The 17,881-nt window shown below is 45.7% G+C and overlaps 1 pseudogene; it reads left to right on the forward strand.

Annotated features, from left to right (window-relative positions):
• Positions 1–429: 429 nt before the first annotated feature.
• On the forward strand, positions 430–16,283 carry LOC138091372 (serine/threonine-protein phosphatase 4 regulatory subunit 1-like; annotated as a pseudogene).
• The last annotated feature ends 1,598 nt before the right edge of the window (positions 16,284–17,881 follow it).

Here is a 17,881-nt window from a genome sequence, read left to right on the forward strand (position 1 = left end):
GGTTTTGTTTTTTTTTTGTCTTCCCTCTGAAGATGACAGGTACACCCTAAGCAGATCATTCGAGATGGTTCACAAGCATCTCTCCAGTGTTAATGTTACTCAGCAGTGTGAGAGGAGGTAATTCACATCTCAGGTGGTATGGATGCTCTATAAGGGTGGTGGATCCTTCCCTCCACCTTTCTTCACCAAAATTCACTTGAGTTCTTGTTGAAGGTCAGACCTGGGGCACCACATCTTCCTCATCAAGACTTTCCAACTGGCTCGCGAGTAGCCAGGTCTTACCAGGTCCAGCACCTTTTATTTTCTAACGCCTGCCCCCTGGTGGAGGGACTGATGAGCAGTACGTGCAAGAAGTCTTGCCATGCCAAGGGGTGCCAGCGCACCGAAGCCAGGGCTCATGCACCACTTGGGCACGGTGGAGGGATTGGCTGCACCTTCCTGTGCCTTTTTCAGTGCACAAAGTACCCCCCAGCGGATCCGAGGGTACTGACTGGGCCTCTCGTCCCCTGTGAGGTTAGTATCTTCTGGCCCCAGGAGACCTGAGAGGTTGGGTCTCCAGGTAGACGGGAGGACTGGCTTGCGAGGATGTGGGCCTCACCTTTTCCCATTTTCCTTCCCGTCTGTTGTTGTTGTTTATTGTTCAATTGCTCAGTTGTGTCCAGTTCTTTCGACCCCATGGACTGCAGCACACCAGGCTTCCCTGTCCCTCACTATCTCCTGGAGCTTGCTTAAACTCATGTCCATTAAGTCGATGATGCCATCCAACCATCTCATCCTCTGTCACCCCCTTCTCCTCATGCCCTCAATCTCCAGTCTGTTGTACGGCGCTAAAAACTTGCTTCCCTCAATTTAACCTAGTTCAGCACAGCCAGGCCAGACAGAGCCAGCTCTGCCCAGAGAACTCTGGGCACGCTGTCTGTGCCCGCCCACAGACACCAGCACCTTCCCACGTGTCAGTAGCCCCTCTGGTGGCCTGGTGGAGAACTCTGTCTTGGCTGGAGCCGAGCTGACCAGGCTTCCCCCAGAGGCCATGAAGCTCTCCAGTGTTAAGGACCTCCTCATCCATGGCCATCCTCGACCAGATTCCTGGCCCCACACAGAGTGTCCTGAGGATGCTTTCAATAATTTCCTTTATTGGCGAACTCCTCTCCCTGACACAAGCAAGGACTTAGAGCTGCTGCTGAGTGAGGCTGGCCACGGGAGGAAGGTGGGATTTCACCCGGGGCCATGCACAGGGGCTATGTGGCCAGGAGCAGGATCCAGAGAGTTCTGGATAGCTTGCAAGAGCACATGACGGACGATCCAGGCATTCAAGATAACTGTTGTCCGTTGTGATGAGAGAAAACAGCATGTTTCTCTGTATGTGCGCTCCCTTGTGTCCCCCCCCCCCGGGGGGGGGGGTGTGCAGGAGGAGCCTGGCTCAGTCTTTCCCACTGCCGTCACCCCGGGGATCCCACTGAGCAGGTCCCAGCAGGGGTTTCACCTCCTTGCTTTTCAGCCATGCGTGCAAAACTGGAGCCGGCTTTCAGGTAAAATCGAGCAGTTCTCAGGCACATCCTAAGCAGTGGAAATTTCATTAGCTCCTTGGACCCGGTTCTGTCACTTCCTGTGTGACAATGCCCTTTCTACTTATGAACAGCTAAGGACAGTGCTCCTTTCAGAGCCTGTTAACTCAGCCCTCACCTAAAGCTGAAGATGTTTGCCTTTGTGCAGCCAGGAAAAGTACAACTTCTTCTCTGGGGTATTTTTCATGCTGTGACTAGTGTTCCCACAGAGTGTCTGATCTGGGAGCCAGGCCCTGCGGTCCATATCCATCATCACGCCTCTTCTTTCTCTAAACACGGCTAGATTTGTATTCTTCCCTGAGTTGGGGAAACTGGAAAAAAAAAAAAAAAAAAAACAACACTTGCTGCTGTTGCCAGGCAAAGATTTGTGAAGCCTTTCGGGAAAGGAAATGTGAAAATCCAGTTAGCCCTGTGATTATTCTGTGTCTTTAAATTCATAAAGGAAATTAACTCAGCGTTTGCTGAAGGATCAAGCACATGTAACATATCGCTCCTAATAGTTATAGACAAAGGTCTGTTTTTGGAAAATGCATTTCTAAAGCTGAGTTATTCAGTGCCTGGACCTGGACTGGGTGCTAAGGCGGTGATGACAAACAGAAACACGAGGCCCTTATGGCCTGGTTGAGGGGATTGTGGAAACAATCCCCTGCATAGGGAGTATCAGGGGCCGGGGCAGGGGTGGGTGCACAGGCCAGGAAGCCATCCCTCCTGGAGGCAGAGGAAAGGTCTGGGAGAAGACCTGGCAGAGCAGCTGACATGTGAGGCGGGCTTTAGGCAATGGCCAGGACTCTATCATCTCGAGAAGTCAGGGATGAGTTCAGAGGTTTCCTCCAGTTTCCCCAAAGCATTTGTGAAATCCTGCATGCAGATGCGGACTTAATCTCTTTGTGAGAAAGGACCCACAACTTTCATCAGTGCTCAAAGGGATCTGGGACCCTCAAAGATTCAGAAAGAAACCCCACGTTGGGGATTTGTGCCCTAGCCACGGCAGGGTGTGGTCTTTGCAAGCTCCAAATATTTCAGTGACTCTCTTGGATTTGACTGGGGGGAAACAGGATGCAGGGAGTGCTGTGTGTGTGGAGCCGGGGCCTTGGAAACATGAGTTGGTTTTTATAGAAAGGCATATGAAATATGTCATCTTCACTGTTAGGAGAGCCTCAGGTTGTCAAGTCGTGGACAGAAAGAGCGAGTAGCCCTGGGGGCTCAGGAGCGAGGTCTTCACTCATCCATGAAGATCGCCTCAGCTCTTGCATGTGCCTGTGTGTGTGGCAAGGCCAGTAGCTGTCCACTTTATAAATGGGGGACCCCTGCCCACTGTGCTTCTGGGCCTCCCGGACAGCAGTGTTCAGGACACTGTGTTATCTTTCTGTGAAAGATGATGAAGTTAAACTCTGATTTTCCCAATTGAGGCTTTTCGGCTTCAGGTTTGAGGCTCTGTGCATGGCTGGTGTTTAGCTGGACTAAAGTTAATGTCTGTAAACCTCAGCATCTCAGCGAGAGCTCATGCAGGGGCCAGGGGGCAGGGTGGGGGTGCTGTGCTTGTGCAGCGCGTTTGCATCCAGCCTGTCTTATTGTAAAGCCAAATCCAGTTATTAAAATTCTTAAAACTTCTCTTCCCGCAGCTCAAGTTCAGGGATTATCAGCTACACGGAGAGCTGCCCAGCTTAACTCTGTGAACAAGGTCCAGCACCAGCCAAGAGAAGGGCCAAGTGAAGTGTCCATGCCAGGTCCCATCCCTGCCCCTGACAGCCAGGGCCCCCGGCTGACCCCACCACCGTAGGGCGAGCTCTCCGCAGCCAGGATATTAGCAAGCATGGTAAGTCTCTGCCCTGTCCCTCTGTCACTGAGGATGTGACAGAAATCACAAAGCTGCATTTTCTTTTATTAATATATCCTGGCAGAGATGATAAATGGCAAATTTAATTTTATTCTTAAGGTCATGTGTTGGATAACTAGACAACCAATCAATGGGGTGATTGATAACACTGACTCTCCTCCACGAAACAGAGGTGGGAGACCAAAAAGCGCCTTCCCCCCATCCCCAGAGATGACTAGACCTGCTTCTTTCGGGGGAATTAAATGTCTAAAGGCTCCATCTCACCGCTGACCGACATTCACATCTTTCAGTAATGAGAGGAAGTGAGTTCATGCAACTCCTGGAATGTAAAGTTGACAGCGGCCTTCAAGCTGTGTGTCACCTCCAGCCTGTCCTGCGGGCCTCCTCTCACACCTGGCTGCTCAGGATGGAGTGGTGGTGCTGTTTCTTGGAGGAGAGATTTTGAAAAGCCAGTAGCTCATCACTTTTTCTCCTCTAGTCTGGAGCCAGCCCAAGTGAGAATTGGACTCCACGTCTAGGGCAAGGAGGAAGCCCAGCACTTCTTTCTTTAAAAAAAAAAAATTATTGGACTGTAGTTGCTGTGGGCTTCCCTGGTAGCTCAGATGGTAAAGAATCTGCCTGCAATGTAGGAGACCCAGGTTCGATTCCTGGGTTGTGAAGATCCCCTGGAGAAGGCAACCTACTCCAGTATTCTTGCCTAGAGAATTCCATGGACAGAGGAGTCTGGTGGGCTGCAGTCCATGGAGGTCACAAAGAGTCAGACATGAGTGAGCAGCTAACATAGTTGATGCACAGTGTGTTAGTTTCAGATGTACAGCAAAGTGAATCAGTTTCACATATCCACGTATCCACTAGTTTTTAGACGCTTTTCCCATGTAGGCCATTAGAGAGCATTGAGTCGAGTCCCTGTGTTACACAGCAGATCGTTATTAGCTATCTATCGTGGTGTGTCTGTATCAACCGCAGTCTCCCAGTTTACCCCTCCCCCTGCCTTGTCTCCTGGCAGCCATATGTTTGTTTTCTACATCCATGACTTCACTTCTGTTTTGTAAAGAGGTTCATTTGTACCTTTTTGTTTAAATTCTACACGTAAGCAATATCATATGATTTGGCGTTTATTTCTCACCTTAAGTTTCTCCAACTTTCCAGCTTGCTTGTGGTTAGAGGCTCTGAATGCCTTCCTAATTCCTACTAAGCTTGCACGAGGACCCCCTGGAGCTGGGGTCCTTCCCAGGTAATGGTAAGCCTATCGAATTAAAATCAGCGAGGAGTCTGTGCTCATAAAGTCATGGTGTGTTGGCACTCTTTCATTTTTGTGTGCTGTGATGGGCAGTCTTCAAAATTGTGGTCTCCAGGGCCAGAGTACCAATTGTTTGTCCATTCTCACAGTTTATATTTTGGTTTTCATGATTAAACCAACTTATCACCTCCCTTTACCCCCATTGGTTCACTCCAGTAAAGCAAAACAAAAGACGAATGAAAACGGTCCAAATCCTAAATGTTTAAGAGTTCGTTAAGGTTGCCTTTGACTAGTAAGGGGTGAGATGATATCCTATTTTGCTGATTTGTTTAAAAAATTAGGCAAGAAAGCTCACATTGTTACCCTTTTTGCCTGGAGTATAAAAACCATCTGTGTGAAGTGGAAAGGTGTGGTCATGTTTACCTTGGTGGGAGACGTGGTACTCTTTGGGCTTCTTTGTCATACATGGACACAAAAACAGAAAAGAAAGAACAGGTGCTTCCAAGCTGGTGCTCTTGAGTGATGGATCTTGAAGGGTCTGCATAGTTGGGCTTTTGGTTTATCGTGAGATATGTCAGACAGCTTGAACTTGACTCTTAGTTTCCTAAGGGATCAGTCAGGATGCTTCTAGTTGCAAAATAAGAAAAAACAAACAAACAAAAAAACCTCAAAGAGCTTAAGCAATGAGGCAGAAGAGGTGGTGAAGCTGGGAGACTGGTCCCCTCAGCCCTGTGTTGACCCTGGTCCAGCTCCCACTCTACCATCTTTGTGTGCCGACTCAATCCAGAGCTGTCCGGGGGAAAGAGGGTCTTGTTCTTCCCACTTGTCTCTTTTGACTGCCTGGTGATTTTCTGGGGAAATGACCTCCCAGCTCCTTCTGGGGTTGCCTTGACTTGGGGTGGTTTACTTAAACCTTAACTTGGCTCCGGGAATAACTTCTGTATGTAATGATGGCACTGAAGACTTGGGAATAAAATTAATTCCTGGAGGAAGAGAAATGATCTATTATTTATTAATCTCTGTGAATTTATTAACTTGGAGAAATTGAGGTCTTAGGTTATCACATCAAAATATTTCTGTTTTATCATGTCCCTCTATTAAAATGAGCGGTACATTCAGTGAAAACCTTGGGAATTGAAGGTTCTGGTAGCATGCCTCAGAGCAAGTGAAGCATCTATCGGTGTATTAATCGACTTTCCTGGATCATATATTGAGCTGATTTGTCAGAATCCATTAAGCTAGTCGACAGTATGACATTTCAAGTGCAAGTAGGAAAATCCATGTTATGGTTGAAGGAGAAGGTCAGGTCCATCTCAGTTAATCAATGATCAGAGACCAATATGTCACCGCTGGACGGTCCTGCTCATTTTAATTGTTAACCTAATGTAAAGGTTCATCAGCAAACATTAGAGGTATTTGTACATGTGAAAATTGAGAACAGTTTCCTAAGTAAATACTCTTTTTATCAGCCATGTCTTTTCACTCAGATTAAATGGGTCCTCCCCTTCCCTGTCCACCCTCTCTCTCTGGAGTCCAGCCAGGAGGCCCTCTCCCATTCCTGAGAAACGCTGGGGGTACTGATCACCATTTCCTGCAAACCTTGCTCTGCCTTCTGGAGTGGTCTATGCTTTAAACATGTGACCGTTTGTCAGTTAACCATACCGGGGATCCTGGGGCTTAAAGAAGGGTAAGTGCAGACTCAGGTTGTTGGTACCCACCAATGGGAGCCTGTCTTTTGTAAGAGGCTCAAGCAGCCTTGAATGTAAGATGCACCTGCAGTGAGTGACCTGTGCGATATCAAATATAAGCTGGCAAATGTATTTTTTTGCATCTAGAGAAATGCTACTGACTTCAGGGGGAGCTCTGGCCTTGGTTTGCAGAAGTCATTTCTGGCCTTGAAAGAGGATTCTTTGAAGGGGGAGCAGTAGGACGGCTTCCTCCTTTGGACTGTGTTGCTAACCTGCCCACTCTATTCTGCAGGGTCCAGGCAGACCTGGCAGTGGGGTGAGGGGCCTCCAGTCCCTTCGAAGAGAATAAATCTAAATTACAGGTTTGTTCCTTGACAAGAAAAGCAACTCAAAATTTTACATTATCTGGAAGTTAAATTTAAGAATGGCTGTTGGAGCCAAATGTTTTTCTTCCATCAATATTGATGACATATCTTTGTTCATAATCTCTGTTGCTAATATTTCCTCTCCAACTGAAAAAAAGTAAATTCTCAAGTAGTATTTAAAGTATTCCAAACAATCTTGAATGGTATCTTAATAAAACAAAATGAAGTATGAGAAAAGAATTTGACACATATACATTAATGTTTAATGTCTATTTATGCAAACCATTTAAGTCCTTTTTTTTTGGTCTGAAAACTTTTTGACAACTTCCTTTGTTGAACCATGTTTGGTTTTGTTCTATCTCATGGCTTGTTTCTTGTGGTATGGAAGTTCTCTTAAAGGTTTTTAATCACTGAATCCCATTGTCCAGAGAAAAGGTTAGTAGGTAATGTCTTAAGAAGGCAGCGTTTCGTCCACTGGAAAAACGTGGTAGTGAGCAGAGTGAGGGCCTCAAGCCTTAGAGGCTGGGGCAGTTACAGGAGAAGAGGAGACGGTTTTCATTCTCCAGAGCTGCCTGGGCCAGTCCAACCAGATGTGGATGTTCTAGACTGTCCTCTGTGACATGGTGTTGGACCAGTTTGGAAACGACCCTGCTTTAACTTGCTTCCAGGTTGAAAACTCACCCCCCTGCAAAACCAGAAGTTGGTCCAGGCCTCTTGTCCCTCTTATGTCTCTGCTTGGCTGTTTTCACATTTAAGTTCCAACCACCTTGTCTTTCATGAGTATTTTCTCCCTCTCTCCTGCAAGCATGATGGTTTCCTTTCTCTCCCATTTCCCAGGACATAAAACCGCAGCCCCTGCTAAATCAGTATGTGTCCATGACCGACCTAGCTCGAGCGCAGACCGTCAATACCAACATAGCCAAACACTGAGCCTGCAGCCTCCCTGGGGGTGGCGCTCACCCTCGGCCGGCAGAATTGGCACTGCCTGAAAGATACATACAAGACGCTGGCCTCCGACATGCAGGTAAAAGGAGCCTTTGCAGAGGCTGGGACAGAACAGCTAATTAGGAGACGGGGAAGCTGCGGCCAGGCCCACTGACCTGTGGCCGAAGTTGACATGTTTACTGGCCTCTGATGAAAAGGCCAGCACCTGGCAGTATCAGTTTTGCTTCAGAAATGCCACCTACGCTCTTGATAATGCTGAGTTCTGCTTGCCTTCTGCGGTCTACCCAGTGGAAAGTCCAGCGCACCCTGGCCTTCTTCCACGAGCTTGCTGTGATCCTCAAGGATCAGTTAACAGCAGCCCACCTGCTACCCATCTTCAATGGATTTCTAAAGGACCTGGATGAAGTATGAATAGGAGTCCTCAAACACCTGTATGACTTTCTAAAGGTAGGGAGAAGGGTTAAAACAAAAAACAAACCTCCCCTCTTCAATACAATTTTTTTAAACCCTGGGTATGTATAGATTCAGTTAAAAAAACAACAAAAAAAAGCAGCTGTCTGGGTTTCTTCAGTTGAAACGTATCATCCACAGTGTTAAAGTGGGCATTCTTTCAGTGATGGGTAAATATTTTTCTGTCTTTCCTCCTAATCTCCCTGTCCCTTAGAGTTCTAATGCCATGGAGAATTACACTCCGGGAAAGGAGAAGCTGGGCTGCCGGGCGGCGTGTGCCTTGTGCGGGGTCATCTAAGGGAAGAGCCCGGCTGAAATCCAATCTCAGTTCTGCATGAAGAGCTTGCAAGATGGTGCTGATTGCCTCCCTGCCTTTTTATTTCTCCCCTCCTAAAGGAGCGATGAGTGTAAAACTGAGAGTTTAAAAATGACCTCAAGAAACTAATTAGTCGCATCCAGACGACCGGGAGCTGCCCTTGACAGAGCTGGGCGCCTGCTGCTTGGCTGGTGTGGGCACAGAGCTCGCGAGCAGCGCCTCCTCCCCGGGAAGCAGCATGGCATTATCTCCCGAGCACACACAGGCCTGGGTTTTTTTTGTTGTTGTTGTTGTTTTTTTTCAGGCAGGAAATTGTGAAAGATGGAAGAGTGGAGGGCGTGTAGAAATGCACAACCACATACACGAGACAGGGGGGAAAGGTTGGAAGCAGTCAGGGAGGCACTGTCCGTGTGTTCACAGCAGAGCTAATTCACAGCCACTCTGGGTAATGGAGACACAGGTGTCAGGGAAACATACGGCTATGGCCAGGGACAGATGAATAACCTGAAGTTTATCAGAAAACAGAGTATTGGGGGGCATTCTGGAGGATTATATATTCTTATTTATATGTAAATTTTAAAACACTAGTTGCTTCATGAAGACAAGAGGAGAGAATATCTTTATCAGCTTCAAGAATTGTAGTGACCGATAACAGCAGGAATTGGAGGTTTTGATATGAATTAGCAGAGTAAGTAAAACCTGTTCGGGGATATGAGAAGGCAAATTAGATGGAATAATTCTTAATTTCCCTACCTTATAATTGATTTCTAAAGTAGCAGTAAGAGTCTTCTTCTGGATAAAGAGATTATGTTTTTATTAAGGGATAAACTGAATTCCAAAGCTCTAAGTTACAAATACCACAGTCTCCGGGGAGACATTCATTTTCAGAGGCAGACAGGGCGAGAGTCACTTTGGAATTAGAGTGTTCTGCTGTTCTATAAGGCAATTTATTCGAACCAAATAAAAGATGAATCACCCGCTCTTCAATATTCTCCTATTAATCGGAGCAGTTTTTGCCAAAGCTTTCTTGAACATTCTGAGTGTAACCCTCTGTTTAAGGACAACAGCGTGGTTCATACACTTCAGCTCCTAAAGAAAATTATGCTACAGTGAGAGAGATGAGAAAGTCTAACCCAGATGAGGTGATTATTGAATAAAAATGTCCCCCAAGGTGGCTCAGAGCTGCACATCATTTTGTGTGTGAAGGAGTTATTTAACTCCATTGTGTGCCGGCAAGAAGAATGGTCAAGGTTTTAGTGATTGCAGAAGAGTGAGATCGTCCCCTTAAATAATTCCCCTTCCTGGGGTGTAGAATGTGCTTTCCGCAGTATTGAGTAGATTTGTTTGTGGTGGTGGTGTTTGGGTGTTAGTTTTCACCTCAAGATTTATTTCTGTAATCTCTTGTTTTCATTTTTCTTGCCCTCAACTAGAAATCTCTCAAATAATTGTCTTCCCTGTAGAAATCCATCAGGATTTTGCAGCTCTTCGGGATAAGATTTGGCCGATGCCAGGGGCAAACGAAAAGATTTTCTCTTTGCTGTGATCCTTAATCATTATGCTTAATTTGAGAGATTGAGGTTTCAGTCATTATGCCTTGTCCCCGGCGCATATTCTGAGAAAAACAGGCCCACTTTTTTTTCCGTGAAGGCATCGCGCCCTCTAGCGGCCGATGCGGGAACTCGGCGCGGTCCGCCTCAGGCTGGGCTGAACCGTCTTTCCCGAGTAGGGGGCGCCGATGGCGATGCAAGGACCGAGACCCCGGGTGGGGTTGGGGCCGGAGGCCGGCAGGAACCGGGAACGGGGGGCTGGAGACCAACGATGGAGTCGGGACGGGGGACCGGCTGATCCACCTCCCGGGGCCGGGGACCGAGGGCGGGCACGGTGTGGACTCGGTGCTGGTGCCGGTGCCGGCTGCGAGGACCCTTTTCCCGGGCCGGGCCGGGCCGAGCCGACTAGCCTCGCCCGACGGCGTTATCGCCAACATCTGTGCGGTGGTTACTGAAGCCGAAACCCACCGATATAAATTCTGTGTTCCGTGCCCACGATACTGGTATCATTTTTCTGAAAACAGTGCCTTTTTTTTTTTTTTTTTTTTTATGAAAGTATTCATCGGCACCCCGGGCTTCTGGTTCTAACTTCCACGCAATCACTCTTTCGTTTCCTTTCCTTTGCCAGGGTGGAAATCATGCCGTTTGTTTCTGTTCCCTTCTCCCCTTCCCCACTTGGAGAGAGCTCTCTGGCGGTGGCTTGCTCCCACCGGCGGGTGGTGGATTTTCCCGGGAGCGCGGAGCCCGGCTCGGTTCTCCCCAAGCGGACCTCGTGCGAGCGCGCGAGCCGAGCCGAGAGCCCAGGCAGTTAGTCTGCAGCGTCGGGGGCTGCGGCGACCGGGAAACCTCGTTTGTTTTCTCCTTGATCTGCGGATCTTTGGGAACTTCAGCGTCCTGGCTATTTTTATGTTATCTGATTTGTAAAAGTTTTATGTGTGTTCGAACTGGTAACCTAAAGTTGAAAGATTAAAGCCCTTATTCATAAATTTCTCAACCTCTGTTTTACAAAGTCTAACTTATTTTCTTTTGGTTTGATTTGTGTGCGTGAGAGAGATGAAGAATTAAGATTTCTTTGTTTTTCTTCACTTTTCTTTGCGTAGCCATTTTCCCTCAGCTTCCGTTGATCTCACGGCCGGCTATTTTCATCTGTAAGATGAAATGAGAGGAAGGAGAGATAAAAAATGTTTTTCACATTTCATAATTTATTTTCTTTCGGACAGTTGATACTGATTTTGGAACTCCATAATCCCAATGATGTTTATGATTATTTAATGCATATTGCCTTAAAGTTGTGTGCAGATAGAGTTTCTGAGGTTCAGTGAATCTCCTTCAAATTAGTCAGGAATCATGGCCTTTTCTGTTTATGATTTTTAGAAAAAGAAATATTTATGTTTCTTCCATTTTAACTCCTGTATTTTATCTGGGCTTAATTTGTCCATTTACTCATGAAAGCAGCTTTTATTTTGAGATTAGAAACTATTATAGTTTTATTAATATAAAGTTAGCTCTTTGGTTTAACTGTGTGCCTGAGTATGAAAATTGTAGGTAAATTACTTTATGTATCACACCCTTTAAAACAGTGGCTTAGTGTTTTCTTTTAAACATAGATTGGGTTGATTCTCTAGCACGGTTTTATAAAAAAAAGTAGTTAGTAAGCAGACTCCAGTGAAGAAAAGATGGTCCTGTTTTATGTGAGCTTATACCAGCTGAGCACTGAGGGAAAAAAACAAAAACGCACTTGAAAATATCGATTTACTAACGTACTCTGATGGTGTTAAAATGTTATAAAAATGACATGTTCTGAAAGGTAATGATTTAGTTAGCAAGGGGACATTTTCTCAGATTTGGAATCTTAAGATTAATAATGTATTTTTCTAATGCCATTCCCTTTTTTAAATTCTGTTTTTTATGAAGGGTTTTGTGTGTGTGTGTGTGTGTGTGTGTGTGTGTGTGTGTGTGTAATGCCATATATTTAAACATCTTTTTTCCTCTGTGTTCTAATGATCACTGTGACAAAAATTACTTTCTCCCGTGCTTATAAATTCATTTTAAAAGTGGAAGGGTGCATAAAAACGTCTCGTTTCCATGTAGAGTAGTATTCATAATTCAAATAGACGGCAGCATTTTAAATTTGCTCTTCTAATATTTTTCACAGGTTTGGCAATTCTGCAGAAGTTCTGTTCAAACAGTGAAAGTGCACCGGGGTTCAGCTTAATCATGAACTCATCCTATCGTTCCGGCACTGTTCTAAGTGGGTCGGAAGGCAAGCATTTGCTTTAATTTGTCAGGTTAGCAGGGGCCCCAGGGGAGAGTCCAGCACAAGCATATGTTTCCTGTGTGACGTCAACGCACAGCACCAGGCAAAGGATCCCAGCCCTGGAGGACTAGCCAGCAGCTTGGGGGTCAGCGAACCAGGCCCCCTCACATCACAGCCTGCTCAGGCAAAGAACCTGCCCAGGGTCCCCCAGCCATTCTGTGCAGTCCTCTGTGGATAGTAGCCGGGCACCTGCTGTGTGCCAGGCATGCTGATGCCGTAGCAGGGTGGGAACCACCTCCTGCTCTCCCAGCACCTGCTATCCAGTGCGTGGGGGCTCGGCCCAGACCCTGCTCTGGTCATGCCCAGTCTTACTTCCTGGGGAAGTAGGGGATAGGGGCAGTGAGGAACAGAGCAGTAGGGCAGAGACTACTTCATCTCTTGAAGGTGAAGTTCAGGTCCCCAGGGAACCCTCTCTAATTGTTGCCCAGTCATGTCATATTCTTTGCGACCCCGTGGACTGTAGCCCACCAGGCTTCTCTGTCCATGGAATTCTCCAGGCAAGAATACTGGAGTGGGTTCCCATTTCCTCCTCCAGAGGATATTCCCGACCCAGGGATGGAACCCTCATCTCTCGCATCTCCTGCGCTGGCAGGCAGCTTCTTTACCACTGCGCCACGTGGGAAGCCCACCCTGTCTACACGGCATCTTAGAAATGAGGGCGTGATTTGTGTTTGGCTGGGGACGATGGCTGCCACTTTTGATCGCCTGTGTGTGCCAGGCCTCTCATCCTACGTCTAATGCCAACGCATCTGATGCTGACAGGAGGGTCCCCCAGGTGTGGAGCTCCGTGTGCCCATATACCTCCAGTTTGTTTTTAGTTGGACGAATTGAAGCCCAGAAAGGTTAAGTAACGTGCTCAGGATCACATAGGAAGTATAAAACCATGATTTTTTGTTTGTTTGTTTGTTTGTTTTCTGCTAAAGTGCTATTTTAACAGTTTTAACTTTTCCTCATGCGCTTATCCTGTACACAGAGGGAGCGAGAGGAGCATAGTGAACTCCGTGTGCCTGTCACCCAGCTTTGTCAACAGTGTAGTAAAAGCTGGGATTGGCTTCCACCTGACCCTGGCCCCAGACCCCGCTTTCTGTCTCTGGGAACCACCCCCCTTCCCCACTGAAGAACTCATGAGGGGCTGCCGCAGGCCCACAGGGGTTATCACAGGGGAACCATGGCCTTTTACTTGTAGAAGGGCAAACATGGGGTAGAGTTAGTGCCAAATTCACCAACCACAGGCCTGGCACTGCAAAGTTTTATCAAGAAGATAAGATAAAAAGATAAAATCCTATTTTGTGAAGAAAGGGTAAATGAGAGACATTCGCTTTTATCTTAAAATTCTTTTTTTCTGAGATTTAGACAGTCCACAGTGAAATAAAGGGAAAAGGGAGCAACTAATTTTGTCTAAGAAAAATCAATTTTCTTGTGTGTGCTTTCATTAAAGATTTAGAAAACCCTATAGTAACACAATCAGAAGGACAGGGGACTCAGCCAAGAGAACCTCCCAAGGGTCATGTGGATTATCATTTAAAGGTGGGGAAAGAGCATAACCTGCAGGTTAGCGGGGCCACCTTTGGAGTCAAAACCGGTTAGTCTGAAGTCCGAGTCTCCTGTCCCCCTGCCGAGTGGTCTTGGGCAAAGCCCCCTCTCTGCGTCTGCGCTGCCTCTCTGCCTTCTGTGAGATGGGGCTCCGGTGGCAGGGGCCTGCCTCCCGGCGTGGTCCTGAGGCTTCGATGAGCAGATGCGCCCACGTTACCTGGCACAGTGCCAGGCACCTGGAAGGCACTTGTAGATGTCAGCTGCTATTGCTCCCCTGTAGGGGGAGGAACTTCAGGATTTAGAACCCATTTTCCTGGTTTAGAATCCCCACCTCGCTCGTGCCTATGGATCAGGAACCTTTGGGTGTCACCGTCACAATGGACTCACCTGTAAAACTAGGCTCGCTCTAATTTCCACCACTGGCTGTGAGAATGAGTTGGGAGCATACACGTGAGACTCTTTGTAAGCAGAGCAGCGGTGAACGCTGGTGGTTATCACAGAAGCTGCATTTCTTACCTATGCACAGATGGCCGAGCGCTTTATTGGGGTCTGGGGTTTGACTGTCATGTGACAGGCGTGGCCCCTGTCCTCAGAGCCTGAGGCCTGGCAAGTGCCAGGCGTGAAGGTTCCTTACCCTTGCTTTGGTGCCATGCTAGACTCCACAAGGATGTCTGCATTCCCATTGCTGCTCCATTTTACAGATGAGGAAACTGAGGCCCAGAAAGGTAAAACCACTTACTCATGGCCACGAAGCCAGTAAGTGATCAGATTGGGTTTGTTCTGAACCCGGACCCATCTGACTCCAAAGCCTTTGCCTTCTCCACCAGATGTTATGGCGCTTGGACCCCAGTGCTTGGCAATGAATTATAAAGTGGTACTGTGTTTCTAACCAAATTCAACAGTTGAGATTTTAAAATTCACACACATACTTCTCAGACCAAAAGATCCTGAAATTACTTCTTTGGAATCACAGAAGTGTATGTTTTTAGAAAAACTGTGCTGATCCCTACTGAAAAATGTCCACTTTTTGGCTGTGACTTTCTTTTCATCAGAGGCAGTAGTGAGCAAGGAGTGTATCCCCATGGACCAGTCTGTCAAACACATACTGCCCAGCCGTTTAAGCCTCATATCAGATCCTGTGCCAAACGTGAGGGTTTTGCTTGCCAAAGCTTTGAGGCAGATACTATTGGAAAAGGGTACTGGGGCCAGTTTTCTGAGCTTACAGATTTTAAGTTTCATCAGACAGCAGCTACTTTTCCTCCTTCAGGAACTGTGGCAAATGGTGTGACATGGCATCCTTCAGATTCATTATACAAATTGATACATTATGTGTCATATCCCACTCTCTGCAACCCCATGGACTGTAGCCTGCCAGGTTCCTCCATCCATGGGGCTCGCCAGGTGAGAATGCTAGAGTGGGTGGGTGTTTCCCACTCCAGGGAATCTTCCTGACCCAGGGATCAAACCCAAACTTTCTGTGTCTCCTGCATTGCAGGCAGATTCTTTACCTGCTGAGCCATCAGGAAAGCCCTACTTTATGCATAAAATGTTACTTATAAAATGGCTAGTAAAATTCGATAGCTATTTTATATTTAATAAACATATGCTAAAATACAAAACATTACGTAGTCTTCTGGAAATGAGAGAAACTTTTATGAGTTTTAAGCTCTGACATAGAGATTATGAAAGGAAGTCAATTTAAGCATTAACTATGATTGGGTTTTAATGGTATTAATTTTGTCATCAGTCAGAAATAGTTTATATCCCAACCTAGTCAATTATTTTAAGCCTGAACAGGGCCTAACATAAGATAGTTCAATTCTACACCAGGGGTACAGGCAAACGTCTTAAATCCTGCCCTGCATATACCCATCTTGCCTCTTCTCTCCCATCCTCTGCCCTAGCTTGCCAGCAACCTGCCCCCCACGTCCTGTGTTCTGAGTTGCCGATTCTTTTGTATTGGAGGGAAGATAAGATAATATTAAAAGATTTTTAGTCATAGTTTTAGAAATACGCCTACCTATTCTAAAAAGTTTGTGTTTACAAGGTAGGAGATACTCTTTCATTAAAGCAGTTTTATCACTTTAAAGGACTTTATGAAACATGGTTTATTGTCCTGAGATGTGGTTTTAAAAAAGAAAAAACCCAGCCTAAACCAGCGTATGTTTTAGAACACAGTTCATGGCACCTGTGATTCAGTTTCGTGTCTTTTCTCTTTAGCATATTTTAGAAATGCCGATAACCCTCATCTTGGAGTTGTTGAAGAGACTGTCCTGGCTTTGCAGTCAGACCAGAACCAAGATCTTACCTTTTTCGCTGCCCTAGAACCAAAGCGGGGGAATGTTACAGACCTCGGCATGCTGCAAGAACAGAACTAACCCATCTGTGATCACTGCAAGCTGGTTACTTCGAGCTTGGCATGTGCTGCTTACGTAACTTGAAGGGGAGCTGACGGTGTCATACCTGCCTGGGGAGGAAAAGTTTCTGAGACTTTGGTATTGTGTCCTCCAGGGACCCCTTTCCCATCTGCGGTCACAGGGACTGCTCCTGGGACAGGCACTAGCAGGCACTGTGCTTCTGTGCCCCTACATGCCAGATCAGGAAGTCTGTGCAAAGGTTGTAGAACCAGGTGGCTCCCTGAGTGTGGGAGCCTCTGTGACATCAGACTGTCTGGTAGCAGTTTGTTTTGTCTATTACTGATGATATTATTTGACCCCCAGTTACCCCCTCTCCAAAAATAAAGTACTTTACTAGAAGCTTTTACGTCTTCAATAGATTTGCGTATTTGGCTTCTGTCATGCTTTCCCATAAAATATAGTTTATGGTTTTATATTTTATTTTTAACTGAAATATTGTGCATATGTAAATAACTCTTGACGGGAAGAAAATATATTAATGTAAGATTAGTCTCCTATCAGTGAATAGAACAAATACATCATTTAAATTTATGTTCTACTTGGAGTTGCTGCAAATATAGCCCCATTTTTTTTTACTTGTGAAAGATGTGATAGTTAAAGAAATCTACTAAAGCATGATTTATAGCACTCTTTCTAATATTGTACTTTTGTTATAAATTGTACTCTGACCTTTTTCTCAGGCACTCACGCCTCCCCTTCTTGCAGGAACCTTTTCCATAAAGAGATATATTGGCCTTTGATAGAGACATAAAGCAGAAAGATTTTCATTCTTATATGGCTATATTATTATTTGTTTAAGAGATGGGAGGGAAATTGATCACTGAGATGCATGGATTTGAGCTTTATATCTGATGCTTTAGAATCTTAAAAATAGGAAAGCACAGTTCTGATCAATCTATATAGTTGGCCACAAACACCAGTGATGTAGGGACTTAAGTTATGATACACTTCAAATCTGAGTACATAGGACTTAAGAGTTTGTGCTTTTAAAATCTAGACCAAGAGAAAGATGCTCTAGAATTTAGAAGGTTTTTGATTAATTAATAACTCAAGGTTCTAGAAACATCTGATTGTATTTTGCATGCATGTATGCTGATGTTTGTTTTCTTTTTTCTATTTTTATCTTCTCAAAGGCCAACAGGAGGGGAGGAAGGAGCAGCCTGTTTGGGGTCCAAGAGCGGGCTGCAAAGGGCACATGAGTTATTTCCATTCTTCCCTGGGATTTTTTTCTTATCTTTCTTTTCTTTTTTATTAAATAAAATTTCTCGAGCTAATATTGAGTTTCCTGGTATACAGGATACTTTCCCTTCCCCCAAATTCCACTGGGCTGACTCTAAAAAGTAAGGAAGGAATCCATACCATGCCAAAGGAAAAAAGGCACATGTATGAGAATTTCAAATTGTATTGATAACCCAGGAGATAGCATTTTGGCAACTTCAGGAAAGAGTGACATAATACATTGGCGACTACATATTAAGAGAAAAAAAAATTATCTTGTATTCAGTGCTTGCTTAGAGTAAATATGGAGCTATTGTTTTGCTTCGGTAACAAGCAAATTTTAATTTTTTTATTGCTTAGAAATTGAGATTGTCGTGTTGTTGAAATCTGTTGATCCAGCAGCAATGTAGAATTATTCAGCTGGAATCTTGTATTCTGTGCAG

The sequence above is a fragment of the Capricornis sumatraensis genome, chromosome 15 (genome assembly GCF_032405125.1).
Source record: "Capricornis sumatraensis isolate serow.1 chromosome 15, serow.2, whole genome shotgun sequence".
In the NCBI taxonomy this organism is placed as follows: domain Eukaryota; kingdom Metazoa; phylum Chordata; class Mammalia; order Artiodactyla; family Bovidae; genus Capricornis; species Capricornis sumatraensis.